We start from the raw sequence: 14,505 nt of genomic DNA, 5'->3' as shown, positions 1-14,505 counted from the left end.
GGCCCTCTGACTTGCCCAGTGTGGTGCGTCTGGGTAACTGAGCTAGACTCTCGTGTGTTCCCAACTAGGAACACAGAAGGGAACACACCACATATGCTTGCCCGATGGAGGCTGTGTTAGCTACCGTTCTCATCCCTGTGACAGAGCACCTCAAAGACACCGAGCGAAGGGAAGGTTTGCTTTGCTTCTGTGTCTCGGAGGACCCCAGGCTATCGTGGTAGGGAAGGCATTGCAGCGTGAGTGATCTGTCCTTGGCAATGGCAGGAGTATGTTTTATGGTGTCTCACTTACTGGCAGACAGGAAGCTAGACCATCAGCGGAGGCTGGTGTAACCTTCAAAGGCCCTTCCTGACTGGCCTGCCTCCCCCAGCTACGTCCCAGCTCCCCAAGTTCCCTAATCTATGGGAACAGCACTACCAGGGACCAAGTGCTCAGAACATGTGTCTATATGGAACATTCCAGATTCAAACCACAGCAGACTGTTTACTTTCTAGACCTCATGACACTCTTGTCATAGTATATTTCGGCATCGCATATAAGTAAATGGAAAGCACAGGAACTTGGGATATGAGTCACTCAGGAGATAACAAAGAAGAAAAAAAAAAGGAACCTGGAGACGGGAGAAAATGGTTCCCTTTAGAAGGTAGTTTAGGAAATCCAATCATTTGTTTTAACAGAAAAAACATACATTTCAACAACCCAAATAAATGAAATTATTTAAGCTTTCGGCTTCTTCGGAAACAAGCCCACATTATTTCTGAAACTGATTTTGATTTTGTTCTTAGTGGAAGACGTCACTCTGGTGGAAACTTCAGGTCTCAGGGATTGCCTGGCCACTCAAGTGGGTGTCTTCGCTTGTGCCAACCCGGTGTTTCCACTGTGGGTAGGATGTACCACAGACCACGGCCAGCGAGGCCCCCATGTGTTCTGCATGTGCTGGGGTTAGAACAGTGATCATTATCAGTGCTTTAAAAAGAAAGACTATATAAAAGCCAAGATTGTCTTTAAAGAAAACTAAGAGGCTAAAGAGGCTAACTTTGTGTTTGGGGTGTATATGTGCATACCTGTGCCAATTTGGTGTCACGTGTATTTCTCGATGGCTTAGTCACCTTATTTCTGAGACAGAGTCTCTCCCTGAACCTGGAGCTCACTGACTGGCTAGTCTGGCTGACCATCAAGCCTTAGGGACACTCAACTCCCATCCCCAACCCCCGCACCCATCTCTACCTTCCTAGTACTGGGATTTCAGGTGTGTGCTTATACCCAGACACGGGGGAATCAAACTCAGTCCTCATGCTTGTACCTGTGGGTGACTAAGCCGTATCTCCGGCTCAAGACAACATACGTTTAAAAACTTTGTGTTATCATTGCTGCAGCATTCTCAAATCTGAGGTCACACTCCGTACCCTGAGAGGCCAAGTGACCATCTGTCCTTGAAAAGCCAATTAAAGCAGCCAAATTCAATGTTAAAAGAAAAAAAATCACATCAGGCTGGGGGGCACACACCTAATCCCAGCACTCAGAAGGCAGAAGCAGGCCATCTCTATGAGTTCAAGACCAGCCTGGGCTGCACAGAGAGGCTGTCTTCAAAAAACAAAACAAGAGGCAGAAAAAGGCAATCTACAGTGGGGGGAGGGGTCCTATAGTGAGGTTAAAATACACACAGGGGCCACACACAGGAGCCAGGGACATGCACAGCCAAGCAGTCTCCTGTTGCTAATGTGTGGGCCTGCCCGCTGCTGGCACTCGGTTGTCTGGGCTCCAGTCTCTCCAGCAAGGTGGAAAATGGCAGCATTCTGAAATCTCTTTCTGGGAGGCAACTGCCCCTCTGGCTGGCACCAGGCTTCAGCCTTTACCTCATCTCTAGGATGAGATTCCTAGAGGGAATTGCAGTTTATTGGGGCCCATTGTTTCAATATAAACAGAGACTGGGGGAACACATGGGTCTATGCCACGCCACTTACAACATCAGCCCATTAAGAAGAATCATGAAGCAATATGCCATTCTTGCTAAATAACGGAAACTTGTGGGTCCCGAGTTATGTTAAAGATTTTGAATGTGCAGCTGAGCATGGTGCATGCCTACGATCCCAGAATTTGGGGCAGGGGACAAGGCAGGAGGCCCATGAGTTGGAGGCCAGCCTGGACCACAAAATGAGACCCTCTTCTCGGCTCTCTCCGCTCAAAAACTGACTTCACGTTTTAGACTCTTTTTCCACCATTAACTTACTTATTAGCTACATAAAAAAATGCTGATTCTGCCAAGTTCACAGAAAGAGCTGATGTGAACCGGATGATTCTCCCTGGGTCGGGGCTACCCGCCCGTAAGATTCAGAGTCACCACCAAGACACTTTCTTTCCCAACTGGGAACTCTGAGTCAGGGGAACCCGAGCCACACCAGGGCACAAACTCTCTGGGAGGAACCCTCGTAGCACACAATATTCCTGAGGCCCTACTGGGTGCTGGGACTAGACAGAGAGGCAGCCCCGGGCAGCCTGATGCTGACGGGAGGCGTTCTGCCTGGTGCCTGCACCTTGAGGGAAGAGGGACCTCAGGCTAGCAATCTGAGGGGCTTCTGGGGCTGCAGAGTCGGGAAGTGTGCTGCGGTCGGAGGTCACAGAGCAGCCCCGGCCAGGCCAGGAGGGTGAGATTGGGGAGACAGCTTGTGAGTGGGGACCAGGTGTCTACCTTGTCTACACCGAAGAAAGCAGCTGCGATCTTCAGCTGTGGACTCTGGGAAGCCCCGGGAGGGATCTGATGGGATTTACGGTTTAGAATCACCTCCTCGACTGTAAGGAAAATGGATTCAAGAGAGTCATCACCAGACGCTGATGCCGGGGGGGGGGGGGGGAGGGGACGGACACGGACGGACGGACAGTGTTCGAGCCCAGGGTGAGGACGGATGAGCGAGCTGGGCAAGGCTTTCTCTGGGGATTAGAAAGTAGCCTCGGCTGGGGCGGCAGTCATTGGAAGCCCTAGAGATCACCGACACCCCTGAGAGCTGTTAGGGTTGAGCGCAAGGAGGACAGCCAAGGGAACAGGTGACTCAGTGATGCCACAGGCTTGTCTTTCATAGGAGTCGGGGGGCGGGGTGGAATCCTCTGGTGTAAGAATCAAACTGGCCATCAGCTAACCAGCTTCTCCACATGGCTGTTCAGTCTACTTTCTTACCCCGCTGAGGACCACCTGCCTAGGGAGGGTACCGCCCACAGTGGGCGGTGCCCTCCCCCACCAATCATTCATCAAGAAAATGGCCCCACAGACTTGCTTATAGGCCAGTCTGAAGGAGGCATGTCCTCACCTCTTCCCAGGTGACCCTAACTTGTATCAAAAACTAACCGGTACAATTGACCCCTTGGTGTGACACACTAGCGTACTATCAAGCTATAACCTGGCCAGGAGTGGCGGCGCACGCCTTGAATCCCAGCACTCAGGAGACAGAGGCAGGCGGATCTCTTTAGGTTTGAGGCCAGCCTGCTCTGTTTTTATCCCTGCTATCTTGTTACTAACGCAATATAAAACACGGTATGACTTTTAAAAGTCCCACAAGGCTTTGACAAATACAGCTCAAAAGTTCAGTCTATTTCAAATGCCCAGCATCTCTTTAAAAGTCCAAAGTCTCCTAGCTGTGGACTCCTGTAAAATAAGAAACAAGTTACCTGCTTCGCTAGTTCCAGAAGGAGGCGGAGCACAGCTAGATCAGATCAAAGCAAAAGCCCAACATCCAGCAACGCAGATATCGCGAGTCTCCACGGGACGCTCCTTTATTGAAAACAGCTGTGGGCGGCTTGCCGCGTGCTATCCAAAGTCATACGCTGCAATCTAATCCCGAGACGGCAGCGAGAGGCCAGTAGGCCTCGAGGGTGAAGCCTTCACGTGTGCAATCAGCATCACTGCGAACGGCTGGACAGTGCACCTTGTTTGGACGTGGCTATACGCGCCCATCGAGGACCCTGAAATGAGCTCCCGCCACGCCTCAGATCTGCTGGCCCTGCCATCCACGGCACGCAGAGCTGGTCTTACAGGCTGGCTCGCGCCACGCCTGCCCTGTTTCTGGTGGTTGTCCCACAGTCCCGGAACGTCCAAAAGGCTGGAATATCCACGACACGACAGCTATGCACTACACCAGTGGCCTCTCGTGACATCTTCGGGGACCCACCCTGCCACCTGGTGCCTCCTCAGCTTCTCTCCTTGGCCCCTTCATACCCAGGAGTCTCCGCCATCACCAATTACTGCTCCTGGCCTCACACAGTGTGGAGCCTCAGCTAATCTCCACGACCTTTCACGCCACCAAGTCACGTACCACACAGGGGACTCTTACGCCGTGCCCAAGTTCACTTCCAGTTTGAGATGCAGCCTTGGCCCTCTCTGAACCCCGGGTCTGTGTGCTGACCCTGAGGAAACAGTTCCCAGAAGAGTTCTCCTCAGTGGTTCTGGTCTCTTATTAGTTCCAGCTGACCCCCTCAGCGCCAGCGGACCAGAAACCACGGATTATTCAAACCGACCTACAAGTGGCCCTGGGGAGGCTTTGCTTCCCTCTGAAACTCCTGCGGAGGCTTTGCTTCCCTCTGAAACTCCACAGGCCGGGCGGCCGATGCCCCCATTTCCCTCAACACTCTTACCTTCCAAGCTCCCACAAAGCAGCGTTGAACACTCAGCAGCCCAAAGTCCTCCACGCTCCCAACATGCTCCCCAAAACAAGACGGCCAGGCCTGTCACCATGATGCCCTGTGACCAGCTATCAATTTCTGACTTAGTTTGGTTCCTGTTGCTGTGATAACACACTGGTCAACAACAACTTGGGGGAAGAAAGGGCTTGACTTACGGGGTATAGTCCACCATCAAGGGAAGCCGAGGCAGGAGCCATGCAGGGGCGCTGCTCACTGGCTTGCTCCCCATGGCTCACTCAGTCTTCTTACACAACCCACCACCACCTGCCCAGAGTGGCACCGCCTCCAGGCTGCCCCCCATCAACCATCGGTCAATAAAACGCCCCATAGTCCTACCCACAGGCTAATCTGATGGAGGGTCCCAGATGACCATGGTCTATGTCAAGTTGGCCAAAACCCTAACCAGCACCACAGTATTTTTTTTTAACAATTCTACTATTTTTATTTGTTTATTTATAATTCAATTTAGAGACGATCTTATTTTACATATCAACCCCAGTTCCCTTTCCCTCCCATCCTCCCATGTCCCCCACTGACCCCCTATCCCACCCCCTATCCACTCCCCAGAGAGGGTGAAGCCTTCCATAGGGGAATCTTCAGAGTCTGTCATATCATTTGGGGGGAGGGCCTAGGCCCTCCTCTGTGTATCTAGGCTGAGAGAGTATCCCTTCATGGGAAATGGGCTCCGAAAGTCCATTCGTGCACTAGGAATAAATAAATACTGGTTCCATTACCAGGGACTCCATAGACTGCCCAGGCCTCCTAATTGACACCCACATTCAGGAGGCTTGGTTGGTCTTAGCCTGGTTCTCCAGCTGTCTGGCTGGGGTCCATGAGCTCCCACTTGCTCAGGTCAGCTGTTTCTGTGGGTTTCCCCAGCCTGGTCTTGACCCCTTTGACCATCCCTCCTCCCTCTCTGCAACTGGATTCCAGGAGTTCAGTTCAGTGTTTAGCTGTGGGTGTCTGCTTCTGCTTCCATCAGCTACTTTGCTGAAGGTGTTTATCAGCTGTAGGAGTTCCCTGGTAGATTTTTTTGGGGTCACTTTTGTAAACTATCATGTCATCTACAAATAGTGAAAGTGTGATTTCTTCCTTTCCAATTTGTATCCCCTTGATCTCCTTTTGTTGTCTTATTGCTCTAGCTAGAACTGCAGGTACAATATTGAAGAGCTATGGAGAGAGTGGACAGCCTTGTCTCGTTCCTGATTCTAGAGGAATCACATTGAGTTTCTCTCCACTTAGTTTGATGTTGCCTGTTGGTTTGCTGTATATTACTTTTATTATGTTTAGGTGTGTTCCTATTATCCCTGACCTCTCCAAGACCTTTGTCATGAAGAGGTGCTGGGTTTTGTCGAAGGCTTTTCCAGCATCTAGTGAGATGACCATGTGGTTTTTCTGTTTCGGTTTGTTTATATGGTGGATTACACTGATGGATTTTTGTATGTTGAACCATCGCTGCATCTCTGGGATGAAGCCTACTTGATCATGGTGGGTGATTTTTCTGCAGTCTGGTGCAAAGGGTGGCCTCTTCAATGCGTGTTCATCTCGCCTGCATAATGTGCACTGACTTTTCTCCTCCACAGCTTGTACTTGGCGCCTGACCTCAGCTACCGCTGAATTCATGGAGCAGAAGCTTCTACTTCAGCTGCTAAATTCTTGTGTAGTCGCCAGGGCCCAGCGTCTTATTTTCGAGAGAGTCCTGAGTATGGACACCAACTTCATAGTTGTGAGTCAGCGATTCACAAGCCTCTGTCATCAAGATGTGAATCTTTGCCCAGTGCTTTTTAAACAGTCCATACAGACTAAAGCAACGCCGCTGCCAGCTTGACAAAAGTCGGTGGCTCCTTATGACCCTGCCCTGTGTAGGGGACACATCCTTCCCTCCTGGGGACCTCCTGGGTGTCTCTCCTGGTCTCCATGGGTCTCTTTACACACATCTTTTACATTACCTTAAAGTTCTTTGTGTGAGAAATATACACCTTGTTCCCGGGTATTCAGTGCCTAAGACTCCTTTCATTACAAAAGTTTTATAGCTGCTACCAGAGAGAAGAGACATCTTTTCGTCCCTCCCACCTCTGTTTTTTTGAGACAGTGTTTCTCTGTGTAACTTTGTAACCTGTCCTGGCACTCACTCTGTAGCCCAGGCTGATCGTGAACTCACAGAGACCCGCCTGCCTCTGCCTCCTGAGTGCTGGGATTAATGGCGTGCGACACCAATGCCCAGCATCCTTTTTTTTTCTCTCTCTCTCTCTTTTCAGATGGGGTCTTGATATGTAGCTCAGGCTGGCCTTGAACTGGACTCTTTAGAACATGGGCCAGGTCCCACGGCCTGGATCAGGCAGTCTTTCTGCTGCATGCCTTTGGACACAGAGCACCTTGACTTATCGGATACTGCAAACAGTGCACAATGAGGACTAAAGTTGTGGGGTGTGATGGTTTCCTTCAGAGGACACACACGACAGATCAAAGGGGCTTTGGTACGAGGAACTCGCTGTACCCCAAGTACCACACTGTGTATCAATCAATAAATATGCATCGGAACCTAGGTTTGAGGTTCAGTTCACAGAAATGGTTTCTCCATGCTGCCAGAGAGCCCCAAATCCCATTCTGGGGTGACTCTCCTTCTTTGACATATGACACAGATCACCCGACACCCCCCACCCCATCACGTGCGTGTTTGCCTGCATGCATTTATGTATGTCCACCACGTGTGTGCCCCCGGTGCCGGCAGAGGTCAGAGAGCTGGGAACTGAACCCAGGTCCTCTGTAGAAGCGATGAACTCTCTGAACTGCTGCCCATGCCCCGGCCCCCTCGTTCCCACTTTAACCGCAGCTGCTTTCCGGGTCTGAGGGGAGAGAGACACCTCTCCTCTCTGGACGCCACCGTGCTGACTCTCTGGTTCTCCACACAGTGCTGCTTCTGTTTCTATGGTAACGGCAGACCCTCCCTTACAGCGTCCTGTGTGCGGGGATTACTCCGGCCTGTCACCAGTCAGCCTCAAAGCCGCTGTAAGACACACCACCTACAGGGGAAAGGAGGCGCGGCTCCTGAACTAAGCGTTTTGAGTTATTTTGGAAGACTGCCAGCAGCCATCTCCTATAGGGCATTCTAGAATGCTCTAGAATGTCTGAGCCAAGAATGGCACACGGCTTCGAGACCCAGGGGACTTGAATTCTATTGAGCCGCTGAAGCAGTTGTTTAAGGCTTGGACGGATGTGCTTCTCTCCTCCTGGAGCATTCTGGGTAATCCTCCTGACAAAGCTATGGATAAGGAAAGGGGCCAAGCTAGCCCGAGACGTGAGCTGCCCCACAAGATCCACACAGACCATGTCTAGTTGGGAGACCGTTAAGAGGTCTGAGAGTCTCTCTCTCTTGAGGATGGACAGGCTGACGGTCACTTGGACCGAGCTGAGCAAGCTCAATTCTGCTGAGGGTGCTGTCGCCCCCCTCCAGGCCTTTGTTCTTAAAATAAGTTTTTTTAAGATTTATTTATTTATTATATACAGGGTTCTACATACATGTATCCCTGCAGGCCAGAAGAGGGCGCCAGATCTCATTACGGATGGTTGGGAGCCACCATGTGGTTGCTGAGAATTGAACTCAGGGCCTCTGGAAGAGCAGCCAGTGCTCTAAACCTCTGAGTCATCTCTCCGGCCCTAAAATTTTTAATTGTCTCTGTGTGTGTGTGTGCTCGCGTGTGTGCACACGCGTGTGCGTGTGTGCTCGTGTGTGTGCTCGAGTGTGTGCACACGCGTGTGCGTGTGTGCTCGTGTGTGTGCGCGTGCGTGTGCGTGTGTGCGTGTGCGCACCAGCTTGCTTGCCTGCTTCGTGGGTTCTCTTGCTATGGGTCACAGTACTCACGCATATGCACCTGTGTGTGTGCAGTGTCTGAGGAGGCCAGAAGAGGGTGTTGCACCCCTGGAGCTGGAGTTCCAGGTGGCTGTGAGCTGCCGTGTGGGTGCTGGGAACCAAACTCAGGTCCTCTGAAGAGCAGCCAGTGCCCTTAACCACTGAGCCATCCCTCCGGCTTCCCCTCCTTTTGTTCCAGACAGGGTCTCACATGGCCCAGGCTGGGCTTGAACTCTCATTGTACCTGAGGGTGACCTTGAACTTCTGATCCTTCTCCCTCAGAAGTGCTGGGATTCTGGGTGTGTGCTACCCTGCAGAGCTGAGCATGGAGTCTGGTGCTTGGTGCATGCTAGGCAGTTAGCCGACTGAGCGATGCCCTTTTTGGTACTGGCATTGATGACATTGACCTGGGGTCACTGTGTTGGTCTTGACTGGCGTTGGGTCTACGGTGTTGGTGTGGTTTGGCATCAGCACTGGACTCAGGGTTTTGGTGCTGGGTCGATATTGGTGTTGTGTTTGGTTCCTGGTGTTGACATTACTTTAGTTATTTTTGCCCAAGCTGTGCTTAAGGTGGGGGCATTTGTGGAGTCTCTATGTTCACTTGCCTTCTTCGTGGGGGTAGTAAGAAGGTCAAGGAGGAGATTCTAGGGCTGGTGAGATGCCAGCAGGTGAAGGCAATTGCCACCAGGCCTGAGAGTGAGGAAAGGGGTTAGGTACCAGCTCAGGCACTTGACCGACCCCTGAGACACACTCGGGGACTCTAGGGAAAGCCGGTACGACCTCCTCCTATTCTGTGTGTGACCAAATCAACCGACTGTGACGGCTTCCTCGAAGTTTAAGCAAACAGGAAGTGCTCCCTCCCACAGAGTGAAGAAGACCTAGGTGCCAGATAGGCTTCCTTGAATTCCACAGGAGCTGGGGAGGCACGCCCTGGCTAAACGGAGGACTTATCGCAACTCAGCCGGAAGTCTAATGGGCAGAGCTTCCGGCTGTCCTGATAAGAACTCTGCTCCTCATCTGAAGCCACTGACTGCCACCCCGTGTTCCAGCAGGCGGGGCCCGAGGACACCGCCCAGCACATCACAAGACTCCGGAAAGGAAGCTCGAAGATGACTGCTCGACCCCTGGCGGGGTTAGGACTGCAACCCGCGGGCTCCGTGTCCCTTGTCCTCCAAAGGAGTAGAGAGATGGGCTGGGAAGAGCTGGTGTCCCAGCTTGTGGTCTGCAGGGACCCCTCAGAGGGGTCTGAGACCCTTGGTTGACTGGATAAGACCCGCTCCTCCCTGCTTTACTCTCTATGTTTTTATTGGGATGTATTACCTATCCCTAATAGTGGGTTCACGGTACCATTTCTTGTGTATGGAATGCATTTCTGTCGCGCTCACATTCTCCCTTTGCTCTCCCTTGTCCTCTCCCCCTCCCTTGAGTCCCCTTCCTAGTCCCAACATGCCCCTCTGCTTTCTGTGGGTTCCAACAGGCATGTTTATAGGAGCACGTGCGCCTTCTCGGTAGCTGCACCAGCGAGGAAAACGTCTCTCCTGCCTCTAGTGGCCTCAGGGGGAAGTGGGGGCCCGGTGAGGTCCCCCGATTCCACAAGAGGATGTTGGTTTGAGTGAGACACACACCCACGTGTGGGAAAACGTCTCCACAGCGACATCTAGAGTAGAGTTTGAGCGATGCACCAGGCTAAAGTGCTCAGCGACTAGAGCGACTCTCGGCCCGGTAGATTTTTCTCTGAACTCTTTTTCTGTGCTTTAGTAGCAAAAACGCTGCGTGGCACACACGTTTAAGAATCAGCAATAGAGCCGGGCGGTGGTGGCGCACGCCTCTAATCCCAGCATTCGGGAGGTAGAGGCAGGGGGATCTCTGTGAGTTCCAGGACAGCCTGGTCTACAGAGGGAGTTCCAGGACAGCCTCCAAAGACACACAGAGAAACCCTGTCTCGAAAAACAAAACAAACAACAACAACAACAAAAACAAAAAAAAAAAACAAAAAAGTCAGCAATAACTAATAACTACCAGTAATCAGAATTATTCTGAAATGAGAAGAGGTTAAAAACAAATCACATGAACAAGGTAGTTTCCCAGGGTGAAGTTCAAACGCTGCCCTCTGATGTGCTGACCCCTGAGGTTTCCCCAGATGTGGGAAACTTAACTACATAGTTTGTGGTAGTTTGAGCTGCATTCACACTCTCTCCTAAACAATTAAAAAAAAAAAACCCAGCATCATAAAATATTGCAGTAGGGACTGGAGAGATGGCTCAGCAGTTAGGAGCACTGGCTGCTCTTGCAGAGGACCCGGGTTCAATTCCCAGCACCGCCATGATGGCTCATAACTATCTCTTAATTCCCGTTCCAGGGGGTCTGATGTCATCTCCCGGCCCCCCTGGGCGATGCATGAATGTGGTGTATATACAGATGCACAGTCCCAATGCCACACAGATGACTGTTAATAATAGTAAAATAAAATTTAATACTTTTTCACCAGAGCCACCAGATTTGAGGGGCTGGAGAGGTGGCTCTGTGGTTGAGACTGCTCTTTGAGAGGATCCAGGTTCAGTTCCCAGCACCGACAGCTGGGGGCTCATCTCAGCCTGTAACTCCAGCTCCAGGGGAGCCGGAGCTCGCTCTGGCTTCTTCAGGCACCTGCATGCACTTGGCATGATTTTGCACACACTTGTATGTAAAGAAAACCAGAAAAAAATAAAAAAATACTAAAAGAAAACCAGAGCCATAAAATTTGAACAGTAGCAAAAGTGATGGAACATACATCCCAACATAAATGTCAGAAGATGTCCGTTCTAGGATTCAGAAAGTTTTAAGTCACACGCACCGCATTTGTTTCGTTTTGTCCTCGGGTGGCGAGCGCCTCAGATGGGGTATGACTGGTCTGCTGTCCTTTGCTTATTGACCTCCTGGATCTTGCTTAAATGTGTTCAGTTCCCAGAGGCCTCTGGGTCCCTCTCTTCCTCCCCCATTTACCCTGCTGTCACTAAGTATGACGCTCAAATATAAATATATGACACCCACGTGTTGCCACATTGGGTGTTGGGAAATTTAGTCAGATGAGAAACTGGAAAGAACAAAAATCCCCTCCACCACAAGAGGGCGGTAGACACCAGCAGTGAGTAGGTGGCTCCCTGGGAACGGGGAGACTCCAGGATGAGCTGGATGGAGCCCCCGGGTCATCTAATTCAAGTCTGTCCTTCTTGGGAAAAGGGGGAGAAATGACAGATAGTTGGAGTTAATGAGATCACGTTGTTGGCCAGGGTCTACTGTCCTCAAAGGTAACTTGCCCTCAATTAGACGTCTGGGACCAGGAAGTTCCTTCTTCTGAGGGGTGGTCTGACCATGGTCCTGCACGGCTGTAACTCCAGCACCAGGGAGGCAGAGAGACAAGAGGATCATGGTGCTTGCTGGCCGGCCAGCCTAGCCTACTCAGTGTACACCAGGCCAGAGGGACCTTGCCTCAAAAAAATCAAAGCGGATGGCTCCTGAAGTATGACACCCAAGGATGTCCTCTGGTCCCCATTGGCATCTCTGTGTGCACACACATGTGTCACACACACACACATACACACACATGCACGCATGTGTGGGCGCGCGTACACACACACACACACACACACACACACACACACACACACACACACACACACGATTTCTAGGATGAGACTCCTGCCAGGACAAAATGATCAATGTTCCAGGGAAAGCATAATTTTCTAAAACAGACTTCAGAAGACAGGCAGATGTATAAATGGAGCTGCTGTTGGGAAGAGTGAGGCCGAAGTAAAATCCTTATCAAGATAATCAGAATCAGCCTCCGCCACACAGTGAGTGGGAGCCTAGCCTGGGCTACTGATGACCTGGATTCCATCCCCAGGGACCACGTGTCGGGAGCAGAGAACTGACTCCAGAAAGTCATCTTTTGGCCTCCATATTTGTACCACGGCATGTGTGATATACATGAGCGCGCACACACAATACAAAAGAAATATAATCTTAAGCAGGATGGTGGTGGTGCATGTCTTTAATCCCAGCACTCGGGAGGCAGAGGCAGGTGGATCTCTGTGAGTTCAAGGCCGGCCTGGTCTACAGAATGAGTTTTAGGATGCCAGCCTACACAAAGAGAACATGTCTTAAAAAAGAAAATCTTGTCCTAAGACAAACAGGGTTACAGGTAACATGACTGAGATGTCTAACTAGTCATCATGACATAAAAAGGAGAAGAGCCCAAAGTGAAAAACAAAGTGGAAAACTTTCAGCTGTTTCCGGACCTCAGGGACGTCTTCCTCATCCTCTTCCTCTTAGTGACCACAGCACTCTTCCCGTGATCTCTGTGTGTCCTTGTTTCTTTTTTCCCACATGATCTCCCCTGTAGATGACCTACAGAATTACCAGGCTCTACAAGAGTGCATACATCCTGTCTAAGCCTGGTGGTGCACACCTGTAACCCCAGCATTCAGGAGGCTAAGTCAAGAACGCCATGAGTCTGGGGTCAACCTGGGCTACATGGCAAGACTCTTCTCCTCCTCCTTCATCTTCTCCTTCTTCCTTCTCCTCCTCTTCCTCTCTTTTTTAAAGCAGGAGGCAGGGGTGGAGAGATGGCTCAGATTACAGAGAGCCAACCTAGAACAGTTCACAACTTCCTAGAATTCCAGCTACTGGGGACTCAATATCCCTTTCTGGTCTCTGTACACACACGGCACACACACAGAGACATATACACATGCACATAAAAACAAACATTTTAATAAAAGGTACATCCTATTTAATATTTAAATGGGTTCCACTTTGAGAATGTTAGAAATATAAACTCTCAGGTCATAATCAAATCCACATCAGGACCTGCAATTAAGATTTTTAAATTGTGTGTGTGTGTGTGTGTGTGTGTGTGTGTGTGTATTTGCACACTGTGTGAAAAAGCCTGTGGGGTCCAGAAGAGGGCAGGGGATCCCATGGAGCTGTAGTTGAGGAGGTGTAAGCTTCTACATAGGTGTTGGCAATGAACCTTGGTCCTCTGCAAGAGCAGTAAACATCCTTAGCCACTGAGTCCTGTCTCCAGCCCATCAAAATTGTAGGATTAGTTAGTGCACCATCTACCCTCATATCGAGATTTATTTGTTTGTCTGAGACAGGGTCCCCAGGCTGTCTCCTTAAGATGGTGGAGATGGTGGCACAGGGACTCTTGCCCAGATGGAGCAGGCAGGAAGAGAGGCTCCAGGCCTCTTCTGGTACAAGCCAGGATGCCAACATCAGTACAGAAGGAACAAGAACCATGACTCAGCGGTGACACATCAGAGGTTGAGTCCAAACCTGGGTGCAGCACAGTTGGCCCTGGGGAGGTGGGGCAGGCGGCAGAGCCATCGCATAGACGCTGCTTTGAGGAGAAGGGTGTTTGAGTGAATAATGTGTGCGGCTGGAAGCCGCTGAGGTGAGAGAGGGGAGCAGAGAAGGAAGAGTCAGGCTTGAAGGTCAAGTGACCCAGCTGGACGGTGAAGAGAGCCTGCCTGGGCTGGGGGTCACTCTGCTCTCCACCCAGCCTGCCTGGACTGGGGGTCACTCTGCTCTCCACCCAGCCTGCCTGGACTGGGGGTCACTCTGCTCTCTGCCCAGCCTGCCTGGACTGGGGGTCACTCTGCTCTCCACCCAGCCTGCCTGGACTGGGGGTCACTCTGCTCTCTGCCCAGCCTGCCTGGACTGGGGGTCACTCTACTCTCCACCCAGATGAGAGGCTGGTGCTTAGCCCCGAGACCTTCCCACACCCCACTTCCCGCTGACCCCCGAGGAGCTCAGCGCTGTAAGGCAAGGGCTAGGGCAGTGCCTGGGTAATCCTTCTTGCACAGACACACCCCAGGCTTGGGGAGAGATCTGGCTCTCCTGTATTGACATTGCATTTCCCTTCGAGCCTGGAGCTCAAGTCTACAGTGCCTCCATCTAAGTGGCATTTGTTTTCTTTGATTTTTGGATCTGGGAATTGAATT

General features: G+C 51.2%; 1 long non-coding RNA gene and 1 pseudogene across 1 annotated transcript; one reads left to right on the top strand and one right to left on the bottom strand.

Moving 5' to 3' along the window:
• Positions 1-482: 482 nt before the first annotated feature.
• Positions 483-5,142, bottom strand: LOC121135777. Its single transcript, XR_005872888.1, has 2 exons — positions 3,661-5,142; positions 483-936 (listed from the first exon to the last, which is right to left on the bottom strand). It is a non-coding gene; the product is annotated as an uncharacterized LOC121135777 (long non-coding RNA).
• A 5,444-nt stretch (positions 5,143-10,586) lies between these two features.
• On the top strand, positions 10,587-10,721 carry LOC121135818 (annotated as a pseudogene).
• The last annotated feature ends 3,784 nt before the right edge of the window (positions 10,722-14,505 follow it).

Source organism: Mesocricetus auratus, unplaced genomic scaffold, assembly GCF_017639785.1.
Source record: "Mesocricetus auratus isolate SY011 unplaced genomic scaffold, BCM_Maur_2.0 Super-Scaffold_100042, whole genome shotgun sequence".
In the NCBI taxonomy this organism is placed as follows: Eukaryota; Metazoa; Chordata; class Mammalia; order Rodentia; family Cricetidae; genus Mesocricetus; species Mesocricetus auratus.
This window is presented reverse-complemented; position numbering and strand designations above follow the sequence as displayed.